This window comes from Pavona decussata, unplaced genomic scaffold, assembly GCF_977016875.1.
Source record: "Pavona decussata unplaced genomic scaffold, jaPavDecu1.1 SCAFFOLD_115, whole genome shotgun sequence".
Lineage (NCBI taxonomy): Eukaryota > Metazoa > Cnidaria > Anthozoa > Scleractinia > Agariciidae > Pavona > Pavona decussata.
This window is the reverse complement of record NW_028145529.1, coordinates 687,501-700,875: the sequence shown is the minus strand read 5'-3', so window position 1 is coordinate 700,875 and position 13,375 is coordinate 687,501. Positions and strand designations below refer to the sequence as shown.

General features: G+C 38.0%; 2 pseudogenes across 1 annotated transcript; one reads left to right on the top strand and one right to left on the bottom strand.

The window, feature by feature from the left end:
- Window positions 1-169: 169 nt before the first annotated feature.
- Window positions 170-1,460, top strand: LOC146469897 (uncharacterized; annotated as a pseudogene).
- A 178-nt stretch (window positions 1,461-1,638) lies between these two features.
- Window positions 1,639-4,270, bottom strand: LOC146469896 (uncharacterized; annotated as a pseudogene). Its single transcript, XR_014867112.1, has 3 exons — window positions 4,110-4,270; window positions 3,904-3,958; window positions 1,639-2,911 (listed from the first exon to the last, which is right to left on the bottom strand). The product of XR_014867112.1 is annotated as an uncharacterized LOC146469896 (transcript).
- Between the last annotated feature and the right edge of the window lie 9,105 nt (window positions 4,271-13,375).

Genomic DNA, 13,375 nt, shown 5'->3' with positions numbered 1-13,375 from the left:
TAAAAAAACTTAACTTTAAACTTATTTAACTTCTTGGGCCTATTTACAACAGGATAATAGGGACCTTTAGCACCGACGCCGAGAACGTGGACGAGGTCTTGTTTAACCAAGTGGGTCCTGGAACGAGATGGTCGTTCACGGCGGGGAACAAAAAATAAACATTTAGCAGACCGCGCCGGCTACGGCTACGAGGACGAGTCTCTTCCAGTTGAAGTCGACAGAGAAAATGTCCTTTAAGGAATTTCGTGAGCTGCTCATACTTCTCTACGCCGACAACATTGTTTCAGATGAAGAATTTTTATTGCTTTACGATACTTTCAGTTCAAAAAATCCAGACTTCCCTCATGGAAACTACGAACGATTCGATCTGGATTCTATGAACTCCGTCGAGTGCAAAGCAGAGTTTCGTGTTGAGAAGCAAGACCTCCCTCGCCTTGTTGCAGCACTCCAACTACCACCGATGTTTAAATGCGAGCAGAGGAGTATTTGCGATGACATAGAAGGCCTATGTATGCTTCTCAAACGAGTTGCCTATCCATGCCGACTCAGTGATATGATTCCGCGATTTGGCCGACCAGTTTCTATCATAAGTTTGATCACAAATGATGTCATGGACTATATCTTTGACGTTCACGGCCACCTTCTAACTCAGTGGAATCAAGATCTCCTGAATCCTGGGGCTTTACAACGTTATGCAGATGCCATATCAGGAAAAGGCGCCCCCCTCGACAATTGTTGTGGTTTCGTCGATGGGACAGTGCGACCCATTTCAAGACCTGGTAAACATCAGAGAAGTGTTTATAATGGACATTAAAGGGTCCATGCCCTGAAATTCCAATCCCTGTCCCTACCAAATGGACTCATCGGAAACTTATATGGACTGGTTGGTGAGTTTTTAATTTGATTTTCTTTTTAATAGTAATAAAAATGAACTTCATTAAACACAAATCGATAACAATATGTTATAAATTACTATACAAGTTATACAAACTTCCCAAACAATTTATATTCCCACCTCCTTTTTTTTCTTCGTTTTAGAGGGGCGTAAACACGACGCTGGGATGTTGGCAGATTCTGGACTATTGCGTGACCTTCAACAGTATGCCTTTTCTCCAGCAGGTCAACCCATGTGTATATATGGAGATTTGGCGTACCCTCTCCGTGTGCATCTTCAAACCTCGTTTCGTCAAGTCCCACTTGCACCCATGATGCAGGATTACAACGAAGCCATGAGCGCGTTAAGAATTTCAGTGGAATGGCTTTTCGGTGATGCCATTAATTTTTTCAAATATCTTGACTTTAAAAAGAATTTGAAGATCGGCTCAAGCAGTGTCGGCAAAATGTATGCTGTGGGCGCACTACTTCGTAATGCCATAACATGCCTTTATGGTAATAACACCAGCGATTACTTTGGTATTGAGCCCCCCACTCTGGAGCAATACTTCAATAAAGTAAAATAGCTGAATTTATGTTGATGACACAGCTTTATTTTTCTGGATAAACAGTAAATGTAATAGGGCATAAAATGTAGAATTTAGGGAAGGGGACAACACATTGCAGGAACAAATGAAAAATCCCATAGCCTACCCTCTTCTACAAAGACTATAAGGACAATGACGCTGAGTAAGGTGTAAAAATTGTTGATATCTTAAGCTAAAATAACAAAGCTAACATATTTGCTAACATCCAACATGCTCCCCTTAAAAAACTTAAGGCTAAAATAAAAATAATAATAAACAATATAATTGTAAACAGACACCCCCCTTTGAAAATACTGAATCTTTCCTGACATGATCTGCAAAACTTGTTAAATTTTTGAGGGAAAGGCAGATAAAACACAAATACAGATTTTGGTCAAACCTGTAGGAAAAATTGGGTTGCCATGAAAATCACATGTTACACTTACAATTGTAACAAAATATGAATATTAAATTTAACTTATCTTTCAGTTCTTAACTCGGCACCCCTATGGGTGAAAGGGTTCACTTAAGTTTTCTTAAGCTTCAACCATATATTTTTGATCAATGTTAATTTTAAAAATCGAACAGTAAATAAAATGTTAACCACAACATGGTCCCAAAGGGCTAAAGTGTGCAAATGTTTTCTAAACGGCTTTTTCACCTTCCTCTTATGAAGACTTGGGCAAGACTCTTTCCAGTAAACCCATGAGTATCTGGCTCTGCTGTTGTTGCTGCTGCAAAAAAGCATTTGGAAGTTTTGCATCTGCTGTTCCTGTCTCTGCTGCTGTTCAGTCATGACCTTTAACACATCCTGGTATTGTTGCTGGCTGTGTCTCTGCTGATCCATCAGCATCTGTTGCTCGGCAGCTTTATTTTCTTGTTCTTTCTTCTTCATTTCCATTTCTTCCTTCCTGATCTCCTTTTCCTGCTCAATTTTTTCTTTCAGAATTTTCACAGCTTCAGTGGTGCTTTTTCTGCTTTTTGGTGGAGTAACTTGATCAGGGCATGCATCAGCATTCCTCTTTTTGGTTTGCCCCAGGCGCTCCGTAGCCTTCAGTCTACTCTCTTCTGCTGAAGCTTTCTCACTTTCATTCTTCTTGGTAAGAGTATTTGAATTTTCTTTCCTTTCCATATCAGCTGCTTGCTCTTTTTCGATGATCTCAGACAATGCCTTCTCTAATTCAGTTTCATCCTCACATTCAATCCCAGAACCTTGCTCCTCCTTTCTCATCTTTTCTTTGTATTTGCTGACCAAAAAAGTGAGTCTGTCCCTGACAGAGCGCTTGCTGACTTTGAACTTGGGATAGCTTGTGCCATTTAAATCTAGTGCTACTTCACCCCAGACATCTCCTCTTTCTTTGCTTTGCTTAGGAAACTTTCATGGTTCCAAGACAAGGACTTCTCTGCAAAGCATAAGATCGTGCTCTTCTGACCATTTCATGGCATAATTTCTGAAAATAAATACAAATTTTCATTAAGTAACGAATTATTTTTACAATCAGTGTTCATATGATTTAAGCTGTATTGCAAGTAAAATTAATTTAATCTTAAGGCCTGAAGTATATAAACTAAGTTTCAGCGCTGTAATTTATAAATAAAGTTTTAAGTACGTAAATTATGATCATCCGGGTGAGTGTAGTCCTGAGAAGGACTGTTTGTGGTGACTTTGACTGACGTTTCGACAACCTGAGCGGAAGTCATCTTCAGAGTCAAGTGAATTGTGGAACGTCAGTAGGTGGTATATACGTCTCTGGTTGTTAACCTGATTGGTCAACGAAGTCCAGATGTTATTGGTCGTTTGTCAGTAAGCCGTGATGTTATTGGCTGTGAAGACTGTAAAAAGTGATTGGTGCGTTTCGATCCGTCTTTTGTTAGTCAAAAAGTCCGTGGGTCTATTGTTAGTAAAATGTCTATTGTTTGTTTGTTTCGTTGTTGTTGTCAATAAGTCGTTTGTATGGTGCAGGTAGTTGTAGGCAACCTACTGACGTTCCACAATTCACTTGACTCTGAAGATGGCTTCCGCTCAGGTTGTCGAAACGTCAGTCAAAGTCACCACAAACAGTCCTTCTCAGGACTACACTCACCCGGATGATCATAATTTACGTACTTATGACATGACTCCTGACTTATGACATGACTCCTGGGTTCAATTTTAAATAAAATTTTGTTATTTTTTTTCCTCCGGCTAAAATTAAAGCAGGGTAAAACTTGTAACACGTTTTGGCAATCTTTGAATATAAAGATTGCCCTCTACGACAATTTAGGGGCTTTTTTCAGTATCAATAACAACTTAGTGAGCCATTAAACGATTCAGAATGACCTTAAATCGATCCGTAACCGCAAATTTAAACGGACAAATTGAAATTTTCAAAGGCATTATGAAATGTAGTTGAAAGCATGCGACGTATATGTCAAAAAACACCTATAAGGTTGATGTACGAACCCTGTACTCTTTGTATCATTATCCGCCATCACAGCTGTGAAGCTCAAAGCTCTTCCTGCAGGTGAAAAGAAAGTAAGAAATCAAGATTACTTCTTCACGGTCCGATCAAATAACTCACGGTATCTATCTTGTCCACTAACCGACACTTTAGATTGAAAAAATCCCCAAAATAAGTCAGCAAAAGTTAGTAAAAATATAAAACATACCTTCGTTCAACACTGTACGCCAAATGGCGGCAAACGGCGTCCTGAACGAGGTGTGGACGACGAGTTCTGCACGATTGAGCATGCGTAGTAGCATCAAAGTTCATTTTCTCAACTTCCGGTCGGTGACGTTCGCGTCCTCGGTGTCGGTGCTAAAGGTCCGTAATGTATTAAACTAAACAACAATCTCAACTGAAGGCTAATTGTGAATTAAAGAAAAGCTGAACTTAAACATTTGGCAAGAAGTTTGGACAACCCAAATAGCTGTTAGGCTAATTGAGTGGATGGCCCAAAACTATTAACAAGGTTAAGAAAATATTTGAAAAGATATAATTTATTGAATTAGGATAAAAAGTACGACTTTCTACAGATTATAGTTAAATTTCATAATGGTTGAATTACTAAGTATAAATCAAAAATGAATAAATCAATTGAAAAGGAAAATGCTGTCAGAAGACAACATAGCAGTTTTACCTTCTGAGATTAGTACTAAAATTGGTGCTTATTTATGCTTGATTTTAATATAGCAAAAAAATATCATGTAATTGAGAAGAAAAATTTGGGGTGAAGCATTGTCGATTATTTTTAGTCAGTATCACTATCTTCAGGAAGGGTGATTGAGCCATTGTACTTTCCTGACAGGATACCCGAAAGTTACAAAGGATGTTGACAACGCAAAATGAGAATAAATATGTAAAATACGAGTATGTTTTGCATACCTTTGGTACTATTTGGTTACCTCATTTTTAGTGCCTAGGTACAAGAAACCGGTTCTCCACAAGAAATGTAGCCTCCCTCGCAGACACTCGTTTGGTTCGTCACGCAATCTTTCCTCCCCAACCAGACGTCTGAAGGCGAAAGATTGCGTGACGAGTATCTACCAGGAAGGCTACAAGAAATGGGGTTAAATTGAATTTGCTAGGTCGAGAAAGCCTTTAAAGTTCACTTGCATCACTGAGTCATCGAGCACGCTCTAATAAGGTGTCCCACCCAGATTCTACGATTGAACGCGCGGCCATTTTCGAATCTCTTTCAAAGTAAGCCACGTGGCTGCGTTCAAAAATCGATGCTGTTCGTTGGGGGTATTGTACGACTCCGTACGCGCAAGAAACGATTCGCTGCCAAAGTCACGATCATCGCTTTGCAAGCGGTGAGAGCGCTATACAGATTTCCCCTAAGAGAATTTATGGGGAACTGCTTCTCCCCATCGACCTATCCCCAAATTCTACAAGACTAAAGGAAATTCTACAAGCTAACAGAGACTGACAAGTCCCTAACATTTCGGTATTTGTATTAAACATTTAGCTCTAACAGATGTGGTACCTTCCGAAATATATAATTGGAAAAAGCGAGATTTTAAACGCCAATTCCCAAAGGTTTTGTAACCTCTTTATGTCACATACCTTAATGTAGAGAGTGTCTGCTAGAATATCCAGTTGCTTAACGAAGTTCATATCTTTTCTCGTAGCCGCCTTGAAATTTTTGTCTTTGAATGTCAGCCGCTCTTTTAGGTATCTAGCGTTAATTAATCGACCAAGAGCTTGGTAGTGACCTGAAGAGCGAAAAAAGAATTGTTAGTAAGTAAGTAAGGAAGGAAGCAAGCAAGCAAGCAAGCAAGCAAGCAAGTAAATCAGTCAGTCAGTCAGTCAGTCAGTCAGTAAGTAATTAAGTACTTAAAAACAGTAAGTACTGTAAAACACGAATAACCTCGTGGACATCTACCTGACTAAGTTAACCCTATCTTGACCGGACTTTTTTTTTTTGGGGGGGGGGGGGTGGGTCTTCTGGGGACGCAAGGTCATAGCTACGACTCCTCCTAGGAGAACTCGAATTTTCTTTTTCCTAGTATGTCTGTGTCACTGACTAAAACATTACAATTATCAGAAATACTTATGAATGTTAAAAGTTACAAATATTTCAAAAACTTCAGAAATTGTTCCACACTTCTTAAAATTATTAATAAAAATGATTTAGCGATGATTGTTCCCCAGAAAATCTTTCCCAAACGGCACGCTTGAAAGATTCAAGTGAGCACGTGATTGTTCAGCTTAGATATAATACAATACAATACTGTACTTCACATTGCCTTAAAACATATGGCAAACTATTCCATATCTTTTAAGCCCGAAATTAAAATAGTCCCTTACAGTGACTAGGTAACCAAACCGTATTTTTGAATCCTTAGGGAAAATACTACGCCGATTGGCCTAAAGAAACATGGGAGTCACCTGTGCTGATTTCCACTATTGCTGGCGTTTGGAGCCATGTTAATGCCGGGATACTTGGACTGGGCGAAGTCGTTTGACTCGTCCATCTTTCACTTGCACACTGTTTCCTTTTGCTCGGGTTACTGTCAGGCGCGACTGAAAAAAAATACGAATTTCTGTTTCAGAACGTATCCGATGAAAGGAAAGGGGATGTAATACATCCAACGGGCAACGTTTCAGTTTATTTATTCAAAGAAGATCGTCAAACTCTCGTATGACGTTTATACCTATTATTAGGGTCTGCAAGGTGAATATATCAAAAATTAAGAAATAAATTGACACATTATGTACTTATTCAAACCTTCTAAGGAATGAAGCGCATGTTCAGATAGAACTACATACTTTATTCTCAAAACGAAGTTTAAATTTCCCTACAATTTTCATGAAAGCGACACGGTTAATTCTGCATGATGACTAACCGTATTATTACAGCTACAAAATGCCCGACAAAATACATTTCTAAAATGTATTTGTATATGTTACAAATGTTTAGATTTACTTTTTTATTGCCAGTTTTTATCATGTTTAGTATGGCTCGGTTCGGGCCATGATCGACACTCCATTCTGAAGACGCAGCTATTTGTCCGTCTGTAATGGCACCTCTTTCTATACCAAGAGCGCCTTGGCATCCTAAAAGTTTTATAAATTATTAATTTATTATTATTATAACTTTCAACTAAGGTTCATTCTCCGAGAAAATCTACTTGAACTAGTAAAAGTGACTTGTAGTATTCGTAATTAATGTGGATCGTAATTCTTTCTTTGAAGGAGTTATGTAACTGTGAATTTGTGCGATGCAATCAAGGGAAGTAGAATCCTTTAATTAATTAGCTGTTTGGAAAAAATAATAGAATGGAAAAGCAAACAAAGTCAAAATCATGCTCACTTTATTCGACTTTTTGTTATGTTAATTTGTGTTTAAACAGAAACATTGTCGTGAATTCAGAGTCCTGACCTTCATCGTTGCCTGCGTCGTTTTTCGTGTTCTTGCCTTGGACCGACTGAAGTACCACAGAAAATATCAACACAGCCCAGATTTGGTTAAAGAGCACCATACCTTGGGGGAAAAACAAACGAAATAATGACGATGATGAGGGGTATGAGGATGATGTATTACATTGTTTGTGATAGAGGATTAGCACGCAGTGAACGGTGGGACATAAAATTTCTCGTAAAAGCAGTGAATAAAATAGACAGCAAGGAATTTCTTGAATCATATCCTTGCCGGCAAACTATATTTTCACATAGTCTGCCTTAACGTTCGGCCATTTCTTTGAACTCTTTGGGGGATTTCAAATGACAAGGATAATTGATGCCCGCTTCAAGAACGGGTAATAATGTGCAGTCTTTAATATATCTAGGACCCCACTATGTGTACTTGTCCATCCCCCCGCGCCCCTTCCCCAAGAGCGCTATGTCATCATTACCCATTTATTCCGCTTCCGCCCTGTAGAGGCAATATCAAGATTGGTTCTGGTATACGAACCAAATATTTTAATTGTAAGTATCCTACAGTTAACTGTAATTACTATTTCGCGGAGACTCCAAGGGCGCCACCTCGGATTTTGGGCTCTTTGCCAAAACCCTGTGGGGGCAAAAAATTGTTTTACATTTCTATGTCAACTAGAAAAGGATTCAAAAGATGTTTTTACTTTAATCAAAATGGAACAAAAAAAAACAATTTCTTTAACCTGCAACTGACAAGCACAAACGATTAAAAATTTAGCTAAAAAGGTGTCTCATTGAATGGAGTACCAGCCTAGAATAAACAGAGTAATCAGGTGGTCAGTCTGTGTTTCATTCTTTGTAGTTAAGGTGGCTTAAACCTATTTGTCGAAGAGCTACTTATATATTCTAAAAAATGCGTCAGATTAAATGCATTTCCCTTGGTTTAGTGCCAGGTTAAATTTGTTCGAAAATTTCTGTTCAATTGTCTGGTATTTTTATGAGACACACGTTAAATATACAAAAACGAAGCAAAAGTAAAAATCATAATAGTAAGAGGCGAGGAGGAAACTATGAAGTCTTTGTATAATTGGGCCTTCTCAAAATAAAAAATAAATAAATAAATGATCTCAACTCAATTGAAATTAAAGTAACAACATCAGATACTAAAACGACACTGAAAAACAAAGAACTAATAAAAAAAATCGTGTAGTCATTTGACCAGCGAAAACACAGTATTTCTTTTTTCTCAAAGGAAGAAGAAGACCCCCGGAGTGAGGTTCCTGAAAACCTAAGACAGGACAAATTACGCCTTTAAGTAATAGTTTTATGAGCTTTGGGATATAAGCATGGCTAAATAGCAACAAAAACCGAAACCTGTACCACAAAATATTTGTGGAAATAGTTTGACGGTACTCCTAACCGGGAAATGAAAACAAAAATCATCAAATAATCGAAAGTTATAAAAAGTAACATGAGCCGAATACCTTGAAGTAAAAAGGCTGTAAAGTTCTTAAAGTCGACGTCGATGGGAAGGCTTAAAGACAAACTGAACAATTGTCAATTCTTATGATGTAATATAGCAAACACGGTACCAAAAATCCACTCGTCAGTTTGACAGGCAATTTTAGAGACACGTTTTAAAGACACTCCGCCACCAGTTACAAAACTTCACGGTCCAAAGTTTCGCAGTTTTTTTACCAGGCGCTAACATGAACAATGATAATATATTTGCAAAAATGATAATTTTTCATGTTACCTGTATTAAATCTGCACGTTTCAGTATGTAGTGAAATCAAACGTCCAGCCTGCTTTGGCTTTGTTGTTCGCTGTCGAACATTTCTTGTTTTCGTACATCGAGCGATCATCATTTGTCAAATGTGAAAATGTTCAACCAATTCTCTTTAACAGAAAATACTATTTGTATTATCTTTTGTTAAAAGGCAGGCTCCCATCTCTTTGTCAATTTTTGATGAATGTCTTCCAGCGAGGTCAAATTATGCAGAAAATTTTTCCTGCCATTAAAACGAGATATGTTTTATCCACAGAACTAAATTGTTCCTTCTTTTTTTATGACGACGGTGAGGCGATGATTCCGAAAATCATCTGACGTACGCGAGCACTATAGACTGTGAATGTTAGAATGATAAGAGACGGTTATCGCTAAGATTAACAATGTCTTTTTCTTCAGATATAAAAAAGATGCTCGCAGTTAGTACGCAGCTTAAGCAGTTGCGAAAGGAAAACCTATATACCCGTAAAAGATACTTAACAATTATTCTACGTGCGTGCGTTGGATATGAGATGATAGATAGCGCGCCTCATTGGCTATAATCAACCCATATCCAACAAGCGTGAGTGGAATAATTGTTTAATTAAAAAATATCAAGGAATATTGCTAGATTTTCCTTATTTCGCTATGAAAAACAATTACAAGTAAAGATAAACGATAAAAAGGAACAACGTTTCGGGGTCGTCATGACGCCATTATCAAGTTCGAAGTGATAGAAATAGTTGAAGTCAATGTCAGAAATAGTTCACCAAAAAAATTAACATAATGTCTGAACTATTTCTATCACTTCGAACTTGATAATGGCGTCATGACGACCCCGAAACGTTGTTCCTTTTTATCGTTTATCTTTACTTGTCTATGTATAACCAAACCTTTACTTATAAGGATTTTGAAAAACAATTAGAAGACAATTCAAGAGCGCCTTTTTTTCATGACCGAGTGAGTGGTGGCACAGGGTTCAAAAATTGACTACCCTGATATTTTGCTCAGATATACTCTATGATGAGTCAATAAACGTGGTGTATTTCTTATGTTCAGCTCTGTTTTTATTTTCCAGAAAATTACCATTAACTGTAACGGGCACCGACCGTCATAAAATGGCGGAAATTAGTGCGTCGAGTAACAACACAAGAAATTCGCTCGTGAAAAGCGCAAAAGGAACCACGGGTTTTTCAAGTTGGTATATTTTTGTAAGAGACACTGGCAAATGATTCAAGTCTAAAACCAGGATTGTTTACTTAAATGGGAATGCACGGCACGAGTTTGAAAATCACCAATATTTCATTGTTTAAAAATCTCATTTTGGAGCTGTTTTTTAATAAACATTTTTCCCATGCGGTATAACTCAGAAGCGCTTGAGATTAAGGTTGTGTTTAGTGGAAATGGTCTTCTTTTCAAGGATATAAAAATTAGTCTGGGGCTTTTAACTTCTGCACGAAAAAAAAGATGCTCTATGTCGAGAAAATCACAAACTCCACTTGTCAACAAACAATCGAATTAGTCTCTGTTATCGAAGCCAATATTCCAAGCAAATCTTAGTGCTTAGCACCTATTTGATTAGAAGGTCAACATTACAAGTTTACCTTGCTAAAACAGTGGCTGTAGATTGGTTTTCATTCCTACTTTCTCTCCAAAATTACCATCTTCCCTCTGACAGCGAGTTTACGAAATCAACAACTATCTGAACGATACCTGGGTGGCTCTTGTACAAACATCGGCGCTATTCTTCGCAGTTTCAAATACACCATATCTGCTATCTTTCTCTAACGTACAACTGAGCTTGTTTCATCGTAAAAAAATGACCATTGAGCGAGATTTTCGATTACTGAGCGACACTGTCGTTTTGACTTCTTCAATCCATGCATATCATTTGTATGTCACGCAATGACATATCACACTCCTTACAAGGAAGGCTTGGTTACCAATATTCCTTCAGGTGTTACACAAGGTTTGCGGATAAGGAAATAATTTTGGTTTGTTAAAAAAGACACTCTGTGATCTAAAATTCTTAAAAAAAATGGAAAAAACGCCAAAAAGAACGAGATAGGTTAAGGAAGAAAGAACCACCGACCGACAGACAAGCAGCCCGAAGGATAGAAAGAAAACGAACTTGTATGCAAACAAAGGAAGAAATGAAGGAAATAAACAAATGTAAAATTTAGAAGAAGGAAAGTAGTAATAAAATAATGGGAAGGGAAAAGCGGGAGCGCTCAACACTAAAGAAAACCAAATTTAATAAGGTGAACCAATCCTAATGATATAATGACCATCGCGTCATTCAAAATTTTTAAACAAACAGATGATCGCGCAGCCACGTTGTCCTTCCGGATAACACATGAAATGGATATCAATTGCTCTTTTAAGAGGTTAGCTGGGGGACAGTGCTCCCAAGATAAACGAAGACGAGCAAAAGAAAAAAAGTGCCCTTATCCTTCCGTTGCTTTCATGTGGAAAAAGCATCTCAGCACACACATCGTCTGTCGGCGTAAGTGATGTTGAGTCGGAGATCAACTTAATTTTTGCACGGGCTTCAATTTTCGCTGCACCTTGAGACATTTCGGGAATGACCATCTGTCCAGTTCATCCCTCCTCTTTGGGCATTGGGTGGTGGAGAGGTTCCCAACGATACCTTATCGAGCTACGCCAACAGGAAATCGCGCAAGGCTGACCGCGGTATTAACAAGGCGCTTTCGGAGACTATCTAAGACGTACCAGAGCCAACCGGAACAAATTTTCCCGTAAGGCAACGTAGTTTTGCTAATTCATGTTAGGGGAAGGTCAATATGAAATTTAAAAGTTGTGTCTTTTTTTCAAACTGAGCGAAAAGCCGTAAGTCGGAAAAAAATTAACATATACTTGCAACAAGAAGCTCGCATTTTTAATAACTAGCCTGTTTTTGGTGTGCGATTATTTAATTATAATGTTTATCACGAACTTAAATTTTTTTTCCGTAAATGAAATCAACATGCTTATTTTCCTGGAAACCCAACTATAAATGCAACGCTTATGCTATTATTATTATTATTATTATTATTATTATTATTATTATTATTATTATTATTATTATTATTATCACTTTTATTATTATGGATACTTTTTATAGCCATAGCTACTAATCTGTGAAGAACTCCGTTACGTTCTCTCAAATAAACTGAACTCTGACAGTTACACAATTTTGTGGTCTCATTATATTCCCTCAGAAGCCCTTCAGACTAATCGCTGGTACTGAGAGAGGTCATATCCAGGGCTCATTACCGTAGTTATTTTACATCTCCAAATTGGAGACGAGACCGCCATAAAAATTTCAACGTGGCCATCCGAACCATTTGAGGGTCTAACCTTCTTCTCTAAATATTTCTGACCATGAGTATGGGTGCGACCGTGGTTAGAACCCTGCGGTGCTTAATATTATTCTAGAAACTTTTTGTTTTTTTTTTATTTTCAGGAGCACAGTTATCCTAATAACATGTAATAATTATCGTTGCTTTGGGTAGGAATATGCCGTGGCTGTAAATTGCAATTAATCCGGATTCATCGGCCATATGGAACTGTGTAGCTCAAGCTAAGCCTAGCTGATGTTACATAGGGCATTGAAAATGTTGTCCTTCTAAAGGACATTTGTTTGTCTTTTAGCATGTCACTGACACATCAGTTCATCGCAAACAGCCTTACATGAAAAAGATTCAGTCACTTTGTCTAGGCTGCATCTGCCAGCAATAAGATTCGTTTTCCGGGCTCTTATCTGCTTTTTGCTCTAAGTATGTTCTTCATTGGCCTTACAAGCTGAGTGCTAAAAGCATTGGTGGCATTTATACCACTGTTAGGCTAACCTTCAGGCGACACTTACACCACTGGCCCGTGTTACACTACCCGCCTTGAATAGCTTTCGCTAAACGCGGGTAGTGTACATCTGAATAATGTAAAAGATGATTTTAATAAATGGTTGATTTATTTGAGCGTAGCTTACATAAAGCGCGAACTTTCTTATCGTAAAGAAGTAATTGTAATTGCCTTTAAATGCGGTTCTCTTTTGTTGTTTTAGTCTCGTCAATAAAGTCAGGCAAGGCCGGGCTATTAAGCTGGACATGGTGTGCCCATTTGACACCAGCCCCCCAGTGGTACCATTCTGTCCACTGCACGTGCACGATGTACAAAGCATCTGCTTGTAAAACATTTTTACTAAAAAATCCCATCCTAAAAGATAAAAATCTGTTACCAGATTTAGTACCATGTCAGCTAGGGGATTTTAAGCTTGAAGTCGGACG